The sequence below is a fragment of the Sorghum bicolor genome, chromosome 1 (genome assembly GCF_000003195.3).
Source record: "Sorghum bicolor cultivar BTx623 chromosome 1, Sorghum_bicolor_NCBIv3, whole genome shotgun sequence".
NCBI lineage: Eukaryota > Viridiplantae > Streptophyta > Magnoliopsida > Poales > Poaceae > Sorghum > Sorghum bicolor.
The window spans coordinates 10,721,025-10,743,413 of record NC_012870.2 but is presented as its reverse complement, the minus strand read 5'-3'; positions in this window follow the sequence as shown (position 1 = coordinate 10,743,413).

Here is a 22,389-nt window from a genome sequence, read left to right as displayed (position 1 = left end):
CGGGTGGATCCGTCCTCTCGCATGGCGTGTGGCAGCCGCGCGCAGTGATTGACCACCTCCAGCCGACCTTCTTTCAAATCGTGGTCGATGTACAGTGCTCGGCTAGGTTTTTTTTTTTTTTTTTGTCTATCACGGCGGTTCACGACGTATAGAGTGTCGCTTCTGGATCTGCTCAGGAAAGAAAGAAAGAAAAACGAGATCTACCATTTTACCAAAAGGGCAAATCACGACCCCTGTCCTCTTCATCCTTCTCCCTCTCAACCATGTCGGCTCATCGTCCTCGCCTCCCTCTCCCTCCCATGGCGGTGAGCTCTGGCCATGGAGCTCTGCCTTGCCTAGTCCAGTTGTCTCCATCGCCGCGATGGCCTCTAACCGCCCGGCCACCGTCTCCACTATGTGACAGACCTTTCTCCCCTTGAATCCCCTTCTATGCCCGTTGCAGATAGAGAAAAAGAGGGGGGAGAGAGAGGACGCTGAACTTACCTGGCGGCTAACCCCGATGAAGTCCTCGCCGAAACCCTAGCCGGTGTGTGTGTGGGCACGAGGAAGATTGCGAGAGGGAGAGGGAGACGTGCCTGAGAAGGAGAGGGTGGGCCAGCCGTGTCAAGATGTCTGCGCTCCGCGTGACGATCGCATATTTAACTTTCCATTTCACCAACGAATGTGTTTCTGTGTTTGCGGCTCGACACCAGAGATATGTACAACTCACGTGATCCAGCAGGCATGACCCCCCCATCTATGCATACATATGCGTACAAAATTCGAAGAAGATGGTGCTCGTAAACAAAACATTATTCTAAGCTGTCTGATGACGAATCACTTCGCTTCTCGCTTCATGCTACTTTTACTTACCATGTGAGAAAAACATGAGAATTTCATACCTTAGAGATGTACGCTTGAGGTTTTGTAACTTGACATACTCCTTTAGAGGGCTTAGACCGCGCATAAAAGGGGACTTTGGGTCCTCGATCCAAAGCTCTCTCCCTACAAAACTTTCCTAATGATAAGGGTTAAGGATGGAAATATATAGGCGATCATTAATTAGAGAGGGTAGGTGGAGATGATCTTGCGCTCGCGGTGGCGGCGTTGAGAAGAGGGGCAGAGCGCGTCTAAGGTGGGCTAGGGTTTACCTGATAAGGTTGAACGATGAGTCCTGATCAGATGGTTAAAAATTCTAATTTTATTTTGGAAAGAAAACACGATCGAATACAATTTAAACTTTTCTCTATATACTAGCTAGTGCGGTAGAGAACCACGTTATAAGGCAGGAGGCAGGAGCTCAAGTTCATAGTAGTGATAGCATCGAGGGTATTATATTAGTAGAGGTAAAATCTAAAACGTTGGGTGGATATCCTATAAAATACTAATTTTATTTTAGGAATAAAAGATTTTCGAACAACAGATAAATAATTATCTCTATATCAGTATAGGATAAGCGAAAGTACATACCAAAATAAGAAGGCATTCTTTTTCTTTCTTTGAACTGAAAAAGGTAGATTTTTCTGGAAGAGGGAAGTTGGATTACTTCACTTTATATCTTTGATCGGATCTCTATTTTTATTTTTGTAAGAAATGTTTTTCTTGCCTCCCTTGGGTCGTGCCGCCCCCTAGACCATGTTCTGCACTTGAGGACATGCCCCCTCGATGTGGATCCCGTGTCACCACTGCCTCCGCAGGTCCAACGTGGATCCTGCTCTTCGGTGCCACACCGGATAGCTCCATTTATCTTTTTTTTGAACTTTGTTGCTTCCTGATAACACACTATTACAAAAGCACCAGTGCTACCTCTCTGGTGTGCATAAGAACTTAGGGTTTGTGTGCTTGAAAAAAAATATAGGAATGTTCTAAAGCTCCGATAAACCACTGTAAAGCTCGGGTGGCCCTAAAAATAGTGCACCCAACATGTTTTTTTGAACCTTTTTTAAAACATGCTCGTGATGGTTTCCCACCGGACAACCTTCACCATTAGCACTTTGTTAGCAATTTCAAAGGCTTGCAACATGATTTTAGAAGTATCACTCTAAACTATATGCAATGCAACATCGATATCTCAAGTGGCAATATATAAGCGTATTTGCATGTTCAGTTTGTTCCTCTTAATAGTATCATTATTTGGCATATCAATCCATCCATTATTAGTACTCTAATCACATCATGGACAATTAAAAACAAAACATGTGCATATATTTTCATATTCACTTTGTCTTTCATCATTCATCTCCATTTTCACCTTATTAAGCGTTTCCATCACATGGTTCAATCCATCTCATTTTTGATGGCCTTTACATGTAGCTCAACCTTCTGCTTCCCATCTTCACTCTTGAGCTCTTCACCATCATGGAGATCCCAACATTTTTTATAACCCTTCCCATCTTGAATATATAAGGTAGGGCAGCATGGATTGCTTTTCTTCTTCTTCTTTTGGCGTTTCTTCGTCGTCTCAACTCTCTAAGACGAAGAACTGAGCGTAGCTGATCAGCTGGTTGGGTTCCTTGTGGTGGAACCTGCCCACCGGGTTTAAGTTTCCGACTTGACACAAATGCTCGCATTTTCCTGAATTTATTTCAGGATTTAATGATGTTGTTCTTTTAGTGGTAGGCAACGTGCCCGTCGAGAGCGAGACGTCTGTGGTGACTTCAATCAATCTAGAGATTTGCCGGTCCAACTTGGTTCTTCAAAGGAGTTCATAGGGATAAGGTGTGCGTGCGTGCATTCATATGGGTGAGTGTGCGCTCATGTTTATAAGTGTCTGTGTTTGTATCTAAGTCTCGTAAAAAAAACTCTCTTAAGACTAACGCTGACTCGTTTTGTAACCTTATTTTAGACTTTGAACCCTTTATGCTTAGGAACATGAACAAACACCCCTGACTGGACATAGGACACGATTGCCTGAACTATTAAAATCCCTAAGTCTCTGAATGCAGAGCCATGTGAGCCAATCCGTGAGCACAAATTTAATTACTAGGTGACATACGAGATATTGACACCTACTTATTGCTACGAAAATCAATACTAACACAAGGCAAAGAGTATCTTGGCAATATTGTCAACAGTAACTCGAGCCTTGTTATGTGTTTGGTATGTTCACCCTGGACCAGCGGTCTAAGCAACTGTATGGTTCTTGACCAGCACAAGCGAGACTAAAAGTACACCCAGGACCTCCATGTCCAATTGCTTCACCAACCTCAGCTCCCGCACAGTCTCTAGTTATTATCATCTCCATCCCATGATAGCAAAGTAGCATGGTAAAATCATACACATGGTGGGTAATGGCAAGTTACTAACATGCTACCAGAAAATCCTAAGCATAGCAGATGCACGAACCTGTCATGCTTGTAAAACTCATAGGGTAAGCATATCTATGCATGTGGGTTCCCAACCAAAACTTCTACAGCACAAGCAACATCATAATAAGTGTTTGTAAAATAAGGGTTATGCATTGAGACTTACCTTTGGTCGAAATCAGGTCAACGGAGAAGTCAGTGAGGGCTTCGAGAACACCATTGACAAAGAACTCCTCCTTATACTCCTAACCTCCTCGTAATCTAGGTGTGCCTCTGGCATGTTCTCGGTCACAACAGAACCTACGTGCATGCAGCACATGCACGATTATTTTAATTAATAATCCACAGACAAAGTAGATTGGTACATGTTGCATAACATTTCTTGAAACTAGGAGCATCTCTCGCGTGTTGCCATATGTATGAAGAAGGATTATAAATAGGTAAAAATATGTATTATCTAGTTGGACAACTTGTATGTTCAAAGAAATATGTGACTTGTTGACGTGGCCCCGCGTGTTGCCATGTGTACGAAGAAGGAATATAAATAGGTAAAAATATGTATTATCTAGTTGGACAACTTGTATGTTCAAATAAATATGTGACTTTTTGACGTGGACTTACAATTACATTAGCTAGTAGATTTAAATTATGTGTGATAGGAATTGCCTAGTTGGATAGCTTGCATATTGAGAGAAATAGGTAGTGGGATGAGATAATAATGAATTGCCTAGTTGGATGGTTTGCATGTTGAGAGAAATAGGTAGTGGAGCTTTGCTTTATAAGAGTATAAGATAGAACAACTCTAGGAAGGTAACACAATTTTTCCTTTTATGTTTAGAAACTTCTAAAGTTCACCAAAATTCATGGAAAATCAGGAAAAATGCAAGAAAATCTTTTTCAGAAAATTTACTTTTATGTAACAAAGAATTCACCAAATTTCTTGGAATAGAACAACTCTAGTAAGGTAAGAAATTTTTTCTTACATTTTTTCTGTTTTTCCATGAATTTTGGTGAACTTTAGAAACAGAGCTTAAAAGCCCGCGGCTGCGGTGGTGGCCCCCGAGACCATGACGGCCCGTGGCGCGCGCTGCCCACGCAGGCACGAGGCCGTGCGGCTCGCGGCTGTGGCCCGCGTGGCCCAACACGGCCGTGCACCCTGCAAAGTTTCAGAAAATTCCTCATACCTTGCACAAATTCGAACTTAGCACATCCCACTGTTAGCACTATTTCACTGAGTAAAGAGAAATGCATTTGAACCCCTATATTTTTCTCAAATTCTACTTGCGTGGTCCTGTGCTCCTTAATTAACAAAAAGGTCAAAAGCAGAGCAGATCGGCTGGTGGTCAGCCCCGGCCGGCCGGCCGTTGGCTGCTCCGCCGGCGGCGGCGGGGGGCGAGGCGGCACTGTCTCGCATCCCCGCGCTCGTGGCGCGGCCCCGCGGCGCTGTGGTGGCTCACGGCGGCCCGGCCACGGTCGGACGCAGCGGCCGCGACGACGGCAAGGCCGCAGCCCCGGCACGGCCGGCCACGAGAGGGCGGCGTGCCGGCGTGGCACCATATATATATATATATATAGAGAGAGAGAGAGAGCGCCGCGAATTTGGAGAAGAGTGAAACGACCGGCGGCCAAGGTATATAAGGAGACGGCGATGTCGGCCTTGGACCAGAGTTGCGAGCGGCGACGCTGTGGATCACAGTTCCCCGCGAGGACGGCACAGGGGGCGTCACAGGAGCGACGTGCGCGCACAGCGCCGGTGTACTTGCGCACAATTTGCCCCCGGATTCGCGGGCAGCTCTGACCTGGCCCAGGCCGCGGGCGGCTCGCGGTTTCGCGCGGCGATGCGGCAGGAGCGCCTGCTCGGCCGGGCGGATCAACCGCAGCGATTGTTTTGCATTTTTTTTTATTATTTTTTAACCAAAAGTAAAACAGCTACTCCATGCAAAACCATTAAACCAACACCACTTAAATTTTTATTTTCTTTTTCCAAGGTTGATGGTACCATCAGATGTGATTGGTGGAGTTTTTACCGACAAATCTGGCGGCCGCTGAGATAGAGCATCTCCAAGACATTAGCACTAGCCAAATTTATTAATTTAGCTACTATCTAAAATATATTTGATAAAAAAATATTAGAGTACTCTAACAGACTCTATAAAAGAATAGCTAGTGAGGTAGGTTATTCAAAAGTAGAGAGCGAATAAAGTGGGATGAAGAGCTGCTAAATTTAAAGAGTTATTTACAGAGTCTGTTGGAGACGTTTTTCCTTCAACAATAGCTAAATTTACCTTTAGAAAATGATTTGGCTAATCTCTTGGAGATGCTCTAACACGTGCAATCAGGCTGCAATTTGCAAAAAAAGAAAAGGTTACAAATTAGGTACCTGGAATGAATAAATGTAGTTAAAGATAAAGTATAAATTTAACAAGAATAAAGCTAAATAAATCTATAACTAAGTTATACGTGATCCAATGGGTATGAAACTTTTGTCATAGTTCAAGCATACAATAATGAGCCCACCATAAAAATTTTACCACAATTGAACCATAGAAACTATATATATATATATATATATATATATATATATATATATATATATAAACTTTGTACTAAAGTATACCATATTATATACTCATTATGTAGATCTTCTCATCAGGAGTCCAACAAAATTTAATTTTTTATTTTATGATTTTTCTATAACTTATTATGATTTTTTAAATATTCAGCAAAAATAAATAAATAAAATAAACAAAACCACCCTCCAAAACTAATCGAGGGGGTTATTTGACAGGTTTTCAAAGTTCAGAAGTAGAATATCCGGTTTTATAGTTCGGGGGTAAAGTAGTTCACTCTAGGCCTTGTTTAGTTCCAAAAAATTTTGGAAAATCGATACTGTAGCACTTTCGTTTGAATCTGACAAATATTGTCCAATCATAGACTAGCTAGGCTCAAAAGATTCATCTCGTCAATTCCGACCAAACTGTGCAATTAGTTTTTATTTTCATCTATATTTAATACTCTATGCATACGTCTAAAGATTCGATGTGACGGAGAATCTGAAAAATTTTGCAAAATTTTTGGGGAACTAAGGTTATGTAGACTTTTTTCCACTAATTAAATCAAATGCGATTAACCTGACCTCCTCCATTTGAAACAAAGCATTTCTGGTTCTACGTGTGCTTAAACTAAAAAATATACATCCATGTTACCATAGTTTTAGAGCCAATAACTTTCTATAAGAACTCAATAACGTGCTGCAATTCCTTAATAGTTCTTGCAAGGTCTACCAAACAATCAACTAAATTAAACTGAGTATAGCTCTGCTAGTTGGATTCTTTGCAGTAAAACATGTTCACCAGGTAGACTTAATATTATTTGCGTATGGTCTGGATTTATACAATTTTAGTTCACAAGGAGAATCAGCTCGTGGAGCCGAAAGCAAAAATAAAAAATAAAATAAAAAAATCCTCGAGTATAGAGCTATGCTAAATGGGCCAAGAGCATCTCCATTAGATATCCTATACAATCTAATAATACATAAAAAGTAGTATTTTTAGGGGATAATAAAGACCAGGTGTCTTGTTGTTGATGGGTTAAATCCTGGAATGAATCTAGAAAAATGTGAGCGCACACCCATATCAAGTTGAGGCTATAAGAAACTTAACCAGCTAAGCTACACTTAATTCGCAAATCTCTTATCTCCTATCCACCTATATTTTTTAAGAGATCTCCTAAAAGAAGAATCATTTTTTCTAAATAAAGGAGACAACCCCCTCTTCTCCATCCCAAACAAAATATGTGAGACAAGTTTTAAGTAATTTGTTCTAATAGTACTCTCCTATATCCTAACTTTATTTTATGATACTCCCTTAGGAGATGCAATATGACTATATGTGAGATCAGGTGAAGATGATCTAAATGTTTTGGTTATAAATGTATTCTTCGCCTGCCCGAAAGAAAATGAAACGAATGTTAGATAGCTTTTTGTCATGTAATCGTTTATTATGTAATCATAACCTCTTGTTTTCTGGTGCATCGCATGCGATATTGTGGCTGACGTTCTATCGACGACACCTCGCCGTCTTTCGATCGATTCAGCTGCGTTGTATCAAACTCTATCCTCTTTTTAATGAAACATATGCTATACCACGTGTCCACGTTCATGAAGAAATTGTTAGATAGCTTTTTAAAATAAGAGCTTTTTTGCAATGGTTGGAGAAGTACCATCGGCACTTGGTACTTTCATTTATTTTATTTTCACTAGCTATTTAATTGACAAAGACTATTTACAAAATTTAAATTTTATCCTTGAGGATATATTGATAATTGCTTGGTGATGGTATACGACCGCCTCTCTCTGTCTCGATCGTCGTCACCACTCCCTCGCCTAGGACTAGGAAGTCTTTCATGATCGACGTGGCTTATGTGGTGATGGCGTTGACAATGTCTTGTAGGGTGAAAATGCGAAACCTCCAAACCAAATTAATATATGTGTGTTTTTCAAAAAAGAAAAACAAAAGAGGAGAAAAGATTAACAGCAGGTGACTTTTACTGCATGATGCAAGACCGGCGAGTGCTATGGCAAAACAGAGTTCAGAGGGGACGCATCCAGTCGTCCACTGGTCCACGTACCAGTTGCAACCTACTACGCCAAATTAGGTAGCTAGATATGTGCTCTCCTGGCCACAAAACATACAACAATGTCGTTAGTGCATTTTGGCTGAATATATAAGCTCAGAGCATCTCCAAAGGCTTTGGCAAATTGACTTGACATTTGTTGCTATTTGCAAACTCCCATAACAAAATGCAAAGGATAAAAATAGGCCATCTCCAAGGGAATTGGCATTTGGACTTGGCAAAGGATAAAAATAGAAGGTCTCTAGGTGCGCGCGCTTTCCTCGCGCGTGACTTTGCTCGCGCGATAGGGTTTGCAAAGTCGTCCACAGCTTGACATTTTTGCCAAGTTTACTCCCTTATTTGCCAAGTTGCTCAAATTGCAAACTCCAAATGCAAAACCGTTGATACTTTTTTAGAGCTTTTTGACAAATTACTCAAATGCAAACCTCAAATGCAAAATCCTTAGACTGCGTGAAATCATGAAAGTTTGGCAGAGAATGAACGAGAACAGGTCACGAGACAAACAGTGGAATGCTGCCAAAAACTTTGGGAGCAAACCGAATATGGTCAACGTATATACGCTAGTGGAGTAGCAACTATGGTCTTGTTTAGATACGCCCAAAAACCCAAAACTTTACAAGATTCTCCATCACATCGAATCTTGCGGCATATGCATGCAACATTAAATATAAATAAAAAAGATAACTAATTGTACAGTTTATATGTAAATCACGAGACGAATCTTTTAAGCCTAGTTACTCCATGATTGGACAATGTTTGTCAAATAAAAACGAAAGTGCTACAGTGTCAAAATCCAAAAAGTTTTTATCTAAACGAGGCCTATGTCGTACTAGTATTTGGCAAACGTAGGCTTCATTCGGATACAGTGATCCTCTTGCCTCTGTTCTTTCCGTCCAATCGCTTGACTGTACTGCGCACACATGCATCCTGAACAAATGTAGACAAAAATGCAGCACCGATCGCTTGACTGTACGCCAAGCTCACCAAGTACACCGCGGCGGCTCGCGAGCGCCGCGGGCAGGACTTCGACCCGGCCAGTGCGCAGCGCCGGTCCTACAAATTTGAGAGCCTTCAGGCGGATTTATCGTAACAACCCTTTAAAACTATAAAATTTTATAATAATATAAGCTAATTTTATTCATAAAAAGAAAGATAATTCAATCATATATAGATAAACTGTTCTTTTTGTCTTTTTCATTTCTTTTCACAGTTCCGGCCAAATGTTTCTTAGGTAACATTCAAAAATTCTAACACCTGATCTAAACTACAAGAAAAATATGACTATATGAGTACAAAGTACTAGACAAAAATTAAATAAAAAACCCAGTGCCTAGACAATTAGAACGTGAACTAATTCAGAATCAGAACCAAGATTCATAAATCATAAAAAAAATAAAAGGGTAGAAGAAAATAACCAAGATCACATGCCGTAGTCCCCGTCGAGCCCTATCGGTTGGTCGCCACTGTCGTTTGGATTTTGAAAAGACTAGAATTCGGACGCAGAGGTTTTGGTATTATCCACTACAGCTTGTGATAGTGTGGTGAACTGGTGATCGTATCGTCGATGCTGCTGCGTCTCTCCTCGCGGTCTTGCCGTCTAGAAGTCCAGAAGTCGCGACTCGTGATCGCAGATCGCTATGTGTGGCAGCGTGTGTACGGGTATTGGTGGCTCGGCTCCTTGGCTCACAATTTTTTTTGGTAATAGACCACTGCTCTAGATATATGTTGTGGGGGTATAAACTCCTATACCCTTACAGCTAGACTTGGGCCAGGAGGCTTGGCCCATTACGAGACGAGTTCAAGGCTTGATCCGACAGCCTGGAGTTTCGCGCAAGGAAGCAAGATGTGGAGATCAAGCAGGATTCTAGTCGGTTAGAATAGGAATTGATATCGAATTATCCATGGCAATTGTAACCGACTAGGATTAGTTTCCAGATCTATAACCCTGCCCTCCAGACTATATAAGGAGGGGCAAGGGACCCCCCTAGGACAGGATATTCTCTCGACACAAATCAATACAACCAGACGCAGGACGTAGGTATTACGCCAACTCGGCGGCCGAACCTGGATAAAAAGCTTGTCCGTGTCTTGCGTCACCATCGAGTTCGTAGTTTGCGCACCGTCTACCGATAAACTACTACCGTGGGTACACCCCAAGGTAGACTGCCGACTAGCTTTCATCGACAGTGGCGCGCCAGGTAGGGGGTGTGCGTGCAACTTTTCCGGCGAACAAGATGGTCACGATCCCAGCTTCCGCGACCGTGCCTGAAGGCCTCACGTGGACGACCAGATCACGTGCAGCGGCGGCCTCACGACCACGGTTTCGAAAGAGACCCAGATCTAATCTGAGATCACGCCGTCTCCGACCACACACGTGGCGGCACCGAGCGCTCGACCACCGTTCCCGCTCTACAAGGGAAATAAGATCGACAGCTCGGACCTTCTCCAAGCGCTTGATCGCGCTGACTCCAAGCTACTCGAAGTTTCCCAACTAGTAGACGGAGTTCTGCGTCGGCCCGACCAAGCTGCTCCAGCGGATTTTTTCAAATCCCGCCGGCCAACTCGTGTCGCCACACACGAACGGCTGGGAATGTCTCTGACGATAACCTCAACACCCTCAGGACGATCCGTCGAGCTCAAGAAGGAAGATTATCCTTGCGGCCTGAACAACTCGGCCTCTGTTTACTCACAGCACACCCAATCCGTTTTCAGCAAGGCGGGTTGGTCGCCGACAAGGAACGATCGTCACTACGTCAACATGGTGACAATCCGAGAACTACGGGACGGCCAGGTTTCCAGCACCAACTCAAGCACCGGTTCCGTCCCCACCGAGGTTATAAACACCGAAGACGAGGACTACGACCTGGATTTTCCTTCACACCCTCCGGGTTTCAACCGATTCCCGATATTTCCCCCCCGGCGAGGAGATATTGTGTTCAATGTCAGCGCCGACGAACCGGTCGTCGATGGAGAAACAGATGACCAGAGGCAACTCCGCGAACAGCGCAACGCCGATCGCGCCCGACGACGCGCAGACGAGCAACAACAAATGCCACCAAATAATCTCAACGATGCCTTTGACATGGTCGGGGACCAGCCAGTCTACAAAACGCCAAGCGCCAACGTGGCTGTCGCCATGGCTAACCTAGATCGGCTTCCTGATACCCCCGAGTGCCAGGGAGTCCGGACCAGCATCCGAGCACACCTGATCGCTGCAATGGGACAGACAGCCACTCTGCTCAAGAGAGTCCAGGACGTCTCTTATACGGAAGCCGCCTCCGACCAGACTAATCGTAGTCAGGCCTCACCGTCTCCCAGCAGGCGTCACCGCAGCCGCTCTCCCGACAACCGTCGAAAGGACTCACGGCGCGACGATGGTGGTCGGGACGCCGACGGTCGCCGCAAGCAGAACCGCGTACGTGGCCAAGAAGTAAACCAGCACAGGGATCTCCGCCACAACATCCCTCCTAAAGATGCCCGGGACCGCATCAACAGGCGCGCCACAGAGAGAGCAGTCCACGAAAACCTGCGCCGCATCGAGTACGATGCAACGCACGGTCCTCCGGGCCTAAGACAGTTCTCCTCACACCTCCGCCAGGTCGTGTGGCCCCGCAATTTCAAGCTCGAAAAACTTAAAAAATACGACGGCAAGGAAAATCCAGAGAACTGGATCACCCTCTATGAAATCGCCGTCCGATCAGCGGCAGGGGATGAGCACGTCATGGCTAACTACTTCCCCGTAGTCCTCGACCAGGCTGGTCATCAGTGGCTTCTTGGCTTGCCCGAGGACTCCTTCGTCTCTTGGGAAGAGCTACGCCAGGCTTTCATCGACAACTTCATCGCCACATGCGAGCAGCCTGGAAACAAGTACGACCTTGAAAGGATAAGGGACAGGAAGAACGAACCTCTGCGCGATTACATCCGACGATTCTCGGATATGCGCCTCAAAATCCCGAAGATTTCCCACGACGAGGCCATCTCAGCCTTCATCAAGGGCCTGCGTTTCCACGAAGCGCTGAGGAACAAGCTGTTGCGTAAACGTCCAACAACGGTAGCAGAGCTCCTCGCCACGGCCAAAAATTACGCCGATGCCGACGACGCAGAAAAACTAATCCGAGACGATGCGAGAGGTCCCGACCAGCCTCCCCGGCGAGATGACGGTCGTGGTCGCTACGACAGCAGAAACCACCGCCGCTCTGACAACCGCGATCACCGAGAGGGTTGGGATCGGCGGCGCGACAACCGCGACGATTTCAGAGGAAAGCGCCCTCGCGACTACGACCACGACGTAAACACGGTCAAGCGTCCCAACGGACGACGGGACTACCAAGAAGACTACAACAAAACGTTGAAGGGACCATGCCAACTGCACCTAAAGTCTAATCATACCATGGAAGAGTGCCGCGTCCTCAGAAGCATCTATACACGGCGGGCCGCCCAAGACGACTCCGCCAAGAAAAACAACAAGCGAGACGGGCACGACCACGAAGATGAGGACGAGGACCAAGATAGGGACCCCCGACACCAGTACGTCAGCCCCACCGACGTGGTCCACTCCATTTTCGGGGGCAAGGTCTCCATTGAATCCAAGCGAGAAAGAAAGCTGTTAAAGAGAGCCTGCCTCAACATAGACAGCACGGACGGGCTGATCGCAGACCCAAAATTCCCCCCGTGGTCCCACAGGGAGATCTTGTTCAGCAGGAAGGACCAGTGGGCCGCTATCCCAGAGCCGGGTCGTTTCCCCCTGATTCTGGACCCTTGCATCAACAGCATCAGATTCGAGCGCGTGCTCGTGGACGGGGGAAGCTCCATTGACATCCTCTTTCGCAACAGCCTGCCCGCCCTCAAGATATCTCCTGCACAACTAAAACCTTACGACGCCCAATTCTGGGGGGTTTTGCCGGGTCAAAGTTCAGTGCCTCTCGGACAGATAACATTGCCTGTCCAATTCGGCACACCCGACCACTTCCGGACGGAGTTCATCAACTTCGTGGTCGCCGATTTCGACGGGACCTATCACGCTATACTGGGCCGACCATCGCTGACAAAGTTCATGGCAGTCCCGCACTACTCATACCTGGTCCTTAAGATGCCTACGGAGAAGGGTGTCCTAACCGTCAGAGGCAATGTTTACACTGCGTATACCTGCGAAGAGGAGAGCTTCAAGATCACCAAAGCAATCGACCTCTCAATCCGCATGGCAGAAACAGCAACTCAAGCCGCGCAGCTGCTTCCCGACCAGCTCCGATTACCTGAGCAGGAGACAGCCAGAAAGAACTCAAAATCCAAGGAGCACAAATAAGTACAACTGGTCGACGGCAGCCCCGAGAAGACGGCCCTCATCGGGGCCAACCTGGATCCAAAATAGGAAGACGCGCTCGTCAGGTTTCTAAGGGACAACGTAAGCGTTTTCGCATGGAAACCCGCAGACATGCCCGGCGTCCCACGAAACCTGATCGAGCACTCCTTAAATGTCTCGAAGACCGCAAGACCATTCAAGCAAAAGCTGCGACGGTTCGCTCGTGACAAAAAGGAGGCTATTAGGACAGAAATCACACGACTTCTAGCAGCCGGATTCATAAAAGAAGTGTATCACCCCGATTGGCTCGCCAATCCGGTTCTTGTACGCAAAAAGAATAATGAATGGAGAATGTGCGTTGATTACACTGATCTCAATAAACACTGTCCTAAAGATCCTTTTGGTCTCCCTCGCATCGACGAGGTGGTCGACTCAACGGCCGGATGCGAACTCCTCTCCTTTCTAGACTGCTACTCTGGTTATCACCAGATTTCGCTAAAAGAAGAAGATCAGATCAAAACATCTTTTATTACACCTTTCGGCGCATACTGCTACACGACCATGTCTTTCGGACTCAAAAACGCCGGAGCCACTTATCAAAGGGCCATCCAGCAATGCCTCCACGACGAGATTCGTGATGACCTCGTCGAGGCCTATGTGGACGACGTGGTCGTAAAAACAAGGGACGCGAGCACCCTAATCGACAACTTAGACCGAACTTTCAAGGCACTCAATAGGTACAAGTGGAAGCTCAACCCCAAGAAATGCATTTTCGGCGTTCCTTCCGGTCTACTGCTCGGCAACGTTGTCAGTCGCGACGGCATACGACCAAACCCTTCAAAAGTAAAGGCGGTACTCGACATGCGACCACCGAAGAACGTAAAGGATATCCAAAAGCTAACCGGATGTATGGCCGCCCTCAGTCGTTTCATCTCAAGGCTAGGAGAAAAAGGCCTCCCTTTCTTCAAACTATTAAAAGCGTCGGAAAAATTTTCTTGGACAGAAGAAGCCGACACCGCATTCAACCAGCTTAAGACCTTCCTCACTTCACCACCTGTCCTTACAGCGCCTCAGCCCAATGAAGACCTACTCCTTTACATTGCTGCAACCGACAGGGTTGTTTCCACGGCAATAGTGGTCGAGCGAGGTGAACCAGGTCACGCCTACAAGGTCCAGAGACCAGTTTACTTCATAAGTGAAGTCTTAAACGAGTCCAAGGCCAGGTATCCACAAATACAGAAGCTCATATACGCCATTCTAATAACGTCAAGAAAGCTGAAGCACTACTTCGACGGCCATCGAGTCCTGGTGACAACCAGTTTCCCTCTCGGGGACATCCTGCGCAATAAAGACGCCAATGGCAGAATCGTGAAATGGGCAATGGAATTATGTCCATTTTCCCTGGAGTTCCAGAGTCGCACCACTGTCAAGTCTCAGGCCCTGGTCGATTTCATTGCTGAATGGACGGATCTCAACGAGCCTTCCGTTCCCGATGTCTCAGACCACTGGTCAATGTTCTTTGACGGGTCCTTGAACATCAACGGTGCCGGCGCTGGGATACTGTTCGTATCACCCAACAAGGACAAACTGCGCTACGTCCTTCGGATCCTTTTTCCGGCGTCAAACAACGTCGCCGAATACGAAGCATGCTTGCATGGCATAAGACTAGCCGTTGAGCTGGGAGTCAAGCGCCTCTATGTTTATGGCGACTCCGCTTTGGTCATCAACCAGCTCAACAAGGAGTGGGACGCAACCCACGAGAAGATGGATCTCTACTGCAAAGAAATTCGCAAATGGGAAACCAACTTCTACAGCATAGAGTACATCCACGTGGTCCGGGATAAGAACCAAGCAGCAGATGCGTTGTCGAAGTTAGGCTCATCTCGGGCCCAGATCCCGCGGGGTATTTTCGTCCAGGACATCCACGAGCCGAGCGTAGGCTCCTCCCTGGTCGACAGGCAACCCACCGAGGCAATGCTCATAGACGACGCCACTCCGACAACCGATGGGCGTGACTGGCGTACCTCGTTCATCAAATACATATCGGACGGGACAGGCCTTCAGGACAAAACAGAGAACGAGCGCCTCATTCGACGATCAAAGAACTACATCCTGGTCGACGGCAAACTCATGCGGAAAAATGCAAGCTCCGAAGTACTGCTCAAGTGCATACCCCAAGATGATGGTATCAAGCTCTTAGAAGACATACATGCTGGATCCTGCGGCAATCACGCCGCATCCAGAACGCTGGTCGGAAAGGCTTTCCGAGCAGGTTTTTATTGGCCAACCGCGGTCGGCGACGCAGAAAAACTGGTTCGACATTGCGAAGGATGTCAGTTTTTCGCTAAGAGGACCCACGTACCTGCCCACGAAATTCAAACCATCCCGTCGTCTTGGCCCTTTGCTTGCTGGGGGCTTGACATGATCGGGCCATTTAAACCAGCCCCGGGCAATTTCAAGTTTGTTTTCGTGTTAATCGACAAGTTCTCCAAGTGGATTGAATACATGCCTCTGGTCAAGGCAACCTCCGAGAAGGCTGTGGAGTTCCTCAATCAAATCATACACAGATTCGGCATCCCGAACAGCATAATCACCGACCTGGGCACTCAGTTTACTGGCACCACTTTTTGGGACTTCTGCGATGACAGAGGCATAGTCATAAAATACGTGTCAGTGGCACATCCACGTGCCAACGGTCAAGTTGAACGTGCTAACGGAATGATCGTTGACGCCCTAAAGAAAAGGTTGTACACCGAAAACGACAGAGCACCCGGTCGATGGATGAATGAATTGCCGGCAGTGGTCTGGGGCCTCCGAACTCAGACCAGTCGAAACACAGGGGTGTCTCCCTACTTCATGGTGTACGGTTCAGAGGCGGTCCTGCCGTCTGACATACACTTCGGATCTCCTAGAATCGAACACTTCGACCAGGCGACCGCCGACAACGCCAGAGAACTCGAAATCAATTGCATGGAGGAAAAGCGTTTAGATTCTTGTCTCCGAACAGCAAAATATCTCGCGGCAGTCAGGCGATACTACAACAGGAACGTCAAGGACCGTTCCTTCGTGGTCGGCGATCTGGTACTTCGATGGAAAACAAGCCAGGAGGGAATGCACAAGCTATCCACTCCCTGGGAAGGACCCTTCGTGGTGACCGAGGTCACACGACCTACGTCCTACAGATTGGCATACCCAGACGGAACACGAGTGCCTAACTCTTGGCACATAGACAAACTGCGACGTTTCTATCCATAAAGTTTTAATAACTTTCCTTTGTAAGTATCTTATAATTGTTAATAATGAAATTCTCTATTTTATGCGTATACCTTGTCGCACACAGCACTCGGCAAAACTTCTGCAATGGATGCTCTTAACGACTACCAAGACGAATACGGTGACACGTCACTCAGATAATCTTACAGCGCTCAAAACAACAGTCATGACAAAAAGCAAACTTTATTACAAACTTTACATACAAAGTTTACAACAAATACCCTGACGGGCAGACACTAGTCTATTCCTACAGACTACTCTATTGGCCTAGCTGCTCGGGCTGATCACCCGCCTGGCCCTGCTGCCCGGACGAAGGGGTCGGGGCCACCGGCGCCTCGCTGGTCGAGACCGCAGGCGTCGACCGCCCACCTCCCGCAACGGACGCGCCCGACAACTCTCTGGCCGACCTATCTGAACTCGGCTGGTCTGGGGGAGTGGCCGTTCCGCACAGATTGATGTCGCCGATCACTGTCGACGACAAGTCCAGCAGACTACCCCGAAGCTCGTCCGCTTCCTGTGGGCCGACCTCCTTCGGGTACCCCTTCTCCAGCCTGCTCAAGTCGACCAGGGGGTAGTGGGCGCGCACCATGCTGAGGACGTGCGCGCCGGCAAACTCCCCGGCGTCCTTCACGAACTGCTGGAGCCAGTCCCACGCCCGTTGCGCCTTCTCGACCGGGGTCAACCGTGGCGCGCGGGGCTGGCTCTCCGGGAGCTCGGGACTGATCAGGTCTAGGACCGGGGACACTCCTTTCCAGATCCTGCAACAGTTGACCTTCCAGGAGTCCCGGTCCTTGACCAGATCATCCAGGTGCTTCTTGGCGTTCACCTTGAGCACTGCAAACGAAACAAAGCGTTATTTTCGGCATACCAAACAAACAAAGGGGCGACAAGCAGCAGCTAACAAGGCGGCACCCATTACCAGATAATTCCCGGTCCTTTCGACCCAGTTCCTCTCCTGCTCGCCGCCCGGACTCCAGCGCACCGGCGAGCTGTTGGCTGAGCTGCTCCTTCTCTTGTCGGAGGCGCGCCACCTCCTCCTCCAAGTCTGCGTGAATCATAAACTGGTCAGTAAAGCAAACTACACAAGTACGCAAAGCTGCTCGGAGCGTGTGACTAACCTTCTCGCTGCCGGTACTGGTCGGCCAAGCGACGAGTGAGGTCGAGACGACGCTCCTCTTGGGCGCTCATCTCGGCCACCTTCTCCCCGACTTCTGACCGCAGCCGGTCTACCTCCACGGCCAGGGCCTTGTTCTCGGCCACGACGCCTTCTATCTGGTCAAAGCACCGTTTCCGGTACTTTGCCGTTTTCATTGCGCCCTACAAAGCGAACATATAACGACCATGCAAGACAAGGCATAGAATGTACAGCAGTACAAAAAGTCGCTTACCTTGACTTCGTCGACGAGGCGCTTGGCCGCGCGCTCCACCCTGGCGGCCTCCTCGGTCTCGGCGAGCTCTTCATGCCCGATAAAGTGATCCCCGCGTTGGCGCCACACATACACGTGTTGGCGGCCATCACGGGGACGACCCTCAATCTCCTCCACCTCGTCCTCGGAGGCCGCCTGAGCTTCCTCCTCCCGCGCTGCGTTGCTTCCGGTAGCGGTCCCAGGCATTACAGGTCCCCGGACCAGACCTGGGGAGCCTGCAGTCGAAGCGGCCCCTGCTCGGGGCGGTGTGGAGACTTCACCCTCCCTTTCCGTGGTGCTGGCTGGGGGAGGCGTCCCCATAGCCTCCTCAACCCTGGTCGGGCTGCTCAACGTAGCCGGTGCCGCGGCCGGGGACTCCTCGACGCTCTCAGGCACGGCTGCAGCCGTAGGCTGCTCTGCGGTCTGCGGGGCCGCGTCTTCAGCAGCGCAAACCGGCTCACTCGTCCCCTGGCCAGCGGCATGGCCAGGGTTGACATCCGACGCCGCGCTAAAGGAACAAAACTACAATAAAAAAACATCGGTGAAATACGTAAGTTGAACACTTACAGGTTTGAGCGGCGGTGGGTCGCGGTAAACCTCCTTCTCGTCCGACCAGTCGGCACCTGTGCTCCCGACTCCCCAGCGCGAGGCGCAGGTGGATCGACGGCCACACGGTCGGCAGTGGTCGCCACGCCGTCCGGACGGCTAGGAGGCCTCCGGACCAACGACGGAACGGCCTCCTCCTCGTCGTCGTCGATCCGAACGAACCGACGCCGCTTCGGCGCTCGGCTGCTCTCCGCCGGCAGTGTCGGCATCGGCGACGGATCCACAGGCATTGGCCTTTTCCCCGACAACCTTTCCTCGGTGGTTGGGACGGGGCGGGCTTGTTCCTCCTCACTGCTGGTGTAATGAGCACACCGAGCAGCGTCCTCCTCTAGCGGGTCTTCTCCCGCAGGATTCTCCATCCCCGGTGCCAGTGATACATACACTGTGCACCGGTCGACATCGCCGATCTGCAAAAAGCAACAAAGATGAGCCAGCCACATACGATATACGAATACTAAAACAAAATAATCTGCAACATACCTTTGGTGCTGGTCGGCCTAACTTGAAGGCTTGCACCCGATCACTGCCACGGATGAAGCCTCCGTCCGCGAAGTTGAACAGCTCGTTCAACAGCCGTTGTACCTCCGCCTTCTCCAAGATCTCCGGTCCATCCTGGTCGGGTCCACGCTTCCGGCATACTCATACGCCGAGTGCACCCTCTTCTGGCAGGGCATCACCCGACGACAAATAAAGTTGCCGACCACGCCAAGCCCATCCAGGCGCGACCAGTCGATCAGCTTCATCAGATCCGCCACTTGACCATCGAACTCCGGGCGGTCGGTCCAGCTCACCCTCTTCTCGGGAATGTACCCCACGTCGCAGAACGTGGAGCTGCCCGGTTCCTCCCTGACGTAGAACCACTTCCTATACCATTCGGTCAAGGAAGTGTTCCATGGACAGTGCAGGTAGTGATTGTTCATTCCATCACGAAGGTTGAGGTATACTCCACCTGCGACCTTGGAGCGTCCAACTGCTCCCTTCTTCCTCAAGCAGAAAAGGTAACGAAAAAGATCGAAGTGCGGCTCTATGCCAACATAGGCCTCGCACAGATGAATAAACGTGGAGATAAGGAGAATTGAGTTCGGGTGCAGATTGCAAATCCCGATCTCATAATACAAAAGAAGACCTTGGAGAAAAGGATGAACCGGAACCCCAAATCCCCTCTTAACGAAATCTTCGAACACGACGATCTCACCGGCACGAGGGTCGGGGAAGCTTTCTCCTTCTGGCGCTCTCCAGCCGCCAAGCTCCGAGCTGTGCAGGAGTCCCATGTCAACGAGGTCACCGAGGGATTTGGTGGTGCTGCGGGACTTCTTCCACTCCTTGGCCATCAGTTCGGCCCTCTTCTTGGAGTCGCTCTTCGCCATTGGAGGTGAGAAGTGGATTTGGGTTACGAAGATGCAGGTGATCGAAAGAGGCGAGAATGGAAGGCTTGAGGGCAATGGCAGGGTAAGGAGTACAGGCGGAACTGTCAGGCTCTTATAACCCGCAACTCCACCTCTCCCATTTCCTGTATTCTCGGGAAGTGGGCGGGCCATGCGGCGGATGCGGCGTTTCGGTTTACAATGATTATAGACAATTAATGCGGCGGAGTTTTCGTACCAATTGATGGTTTCCTTTTTCTCAAACCACGCAAAGGGCGGCTGCACAGTTGCCAGGCGCAACTTTTCGTGCGTCCATCTGACAACCCATCAGGAGGTCTCGTCATGTCAACTACAACTGAAAAGATCGTTTCAATAAAAAGAAGACAAATATGCCAGAGAGTCAACAATCCGGGGACTGCACCGACCACCGAGCACTTGATGCTCGGGGACTGGTCGACCAGTCCATCAGCTCGGAACTTCAAGGACTGCACCGACCACCGAGCACTCGACGCTCGGGGACTGGTCGCCCAGTCTATCAGCTCGGAACTTCAAGGACTGCACCGACCACCGAGCACTCGACGCTCGGGGACTGGTCGCCCAGTCTATTAGCTCGGAACCTCAAAGACTGCACCGACCACCGAGCACTCGATGCTCGGGGACTGGTCGTACAGTATAGCAACGCAGAATTCTAAGGAGCGCACCTGGTGCTTGGGGACTGGTCGTCATACTATTATACACCCGGGGACTGGTCGATTAGTCTATTCAATTGCAGACGGACTGGTAAATTCAATTTTTTAGACCTTGCTACAAGGCTCATACTTCGCCTTCCAGCAAGCTCGGGGACTACATCGGTACGATGCATCTGGCGATGCATCTCAGTTACAGAATTTCTTTGAGGACTTTTATTTTGACCCTGACACCACGTGCCTACGTCACCTACTACCAGGCTCGGGGACTAAGTGGGCACACTTCACCTTGCGGTGAATATGCTTGCTTTTTTGATGTTAATACCTTTCAAAAAAGTAAAGTGGGCACACTTCACCAGGAAAGAAATCTTTTTTAATTTAGAGCACCATGCATTCTTCGAACAACTCGCTTCTTCGATGTCAATGTTGATCAACTGTCTTTTGAGTTGGTCAAAGAACCGTTGCAACTGTTTGGGCGACTTTCCCACTTATTGAAGACGTCAAGTCTCACTGATCGAAGAAGCTCAAGACGGCGTGTTACATCACAATACATGGTGCTCGGGGACTAGCTGTGGGGGTATAAACCCCTATACCCTTACGGCTAGACTTGGGCCAGGAGGCTTGGCCCATTACGAGACGAGTTCAAGGCTTGATCCGACAGCCTGGAGTTTCGCGCAAGGAAGCAAGATGTGGAGATCAAGCAGGATTCTAGTCGGTTAGAATAGGAATTGATATCGAATTATCCATGGCAATTGTAACCGACTAGGATTAGTTTCCAGATCTGTAACCCTGCCCTCCAGACTATATAAGGAGGGGCAAGGGACCCCCCTAGGACAGGATATTCTCTCGACACAAATCAATACAACCAGACGCAGGACGTAGGTATTACGCCAACTCGGCGGCCGAACCTGGATAAAAAGCTTGTCCGTGTCTTGCGTCACCATCGAGTTCGTAGTTTGCGCACCGTCTACCGATAAACTACTACCGTGGGTACACCCCAAGGTAGACTGCCGACTAGCTTTCGTCGACATATGTATTGACTAATAAACAAGGACTATAGCTAAACGGTATGTAGTATTATATACTTAGGCTTAGGCCCCATGCCGCGAGAGCCCTCGGTCGTCACCTGCTGCCAGTGCGCCCCTGGATGCAGAGCTCTTGGTGAGGTCGGGAGGAGGGAAGCAACACGACCGGTACTATATGGCTAACAACGTCATCGAGTCGTCCTTTGTTCAGACGTTGAGCCAGATCGACAAGGATAGGCGAGTAGTGGATGCGACATCCCCATAGCGCCTCGGGAGACGACCAACGCGCAGATGCTATCGGCATTCCAGGCAAGTGCAGTTTCATTCACCGTTCACTCGTTTCACACACATACCTTGTAATATTCCATCAACCTAACTCTTGTAATATTGCAGGAAAGGATCGTCTAGCTGGAGACCAACCAGCAGAACATGCAGGCGACCCATGAGCAACAGATGGCGGCACTGGGGCAGCACTACCAGCGTGCGTTGCTGGACTTGACCACCTACTTGCGGGCCCAGATCTCGGGAGCGCAGCAAGTCGAGCTCCCTCCCTTGCTCTTCGCTCCACCACCAATTCCTCCTTTCCCGGCTCTGATAAGTATATTGCCTGTTGCTTTAGCTTGTGCGGGCATCCTGCATGTACTAATGAGATCACTTGTCCTTTATGTAGGCACAGTCAGCGGGTTCGAACCCGACTCGAGGTGCCAGCTCTCCACTGGGCCCTTCTCCACCGCACGGGTGCCTGGCTTACCCCACCTACCAGACACAGCCGTACCCCTGGCCGACGCAGACATACCAGCCGCAACCGGGG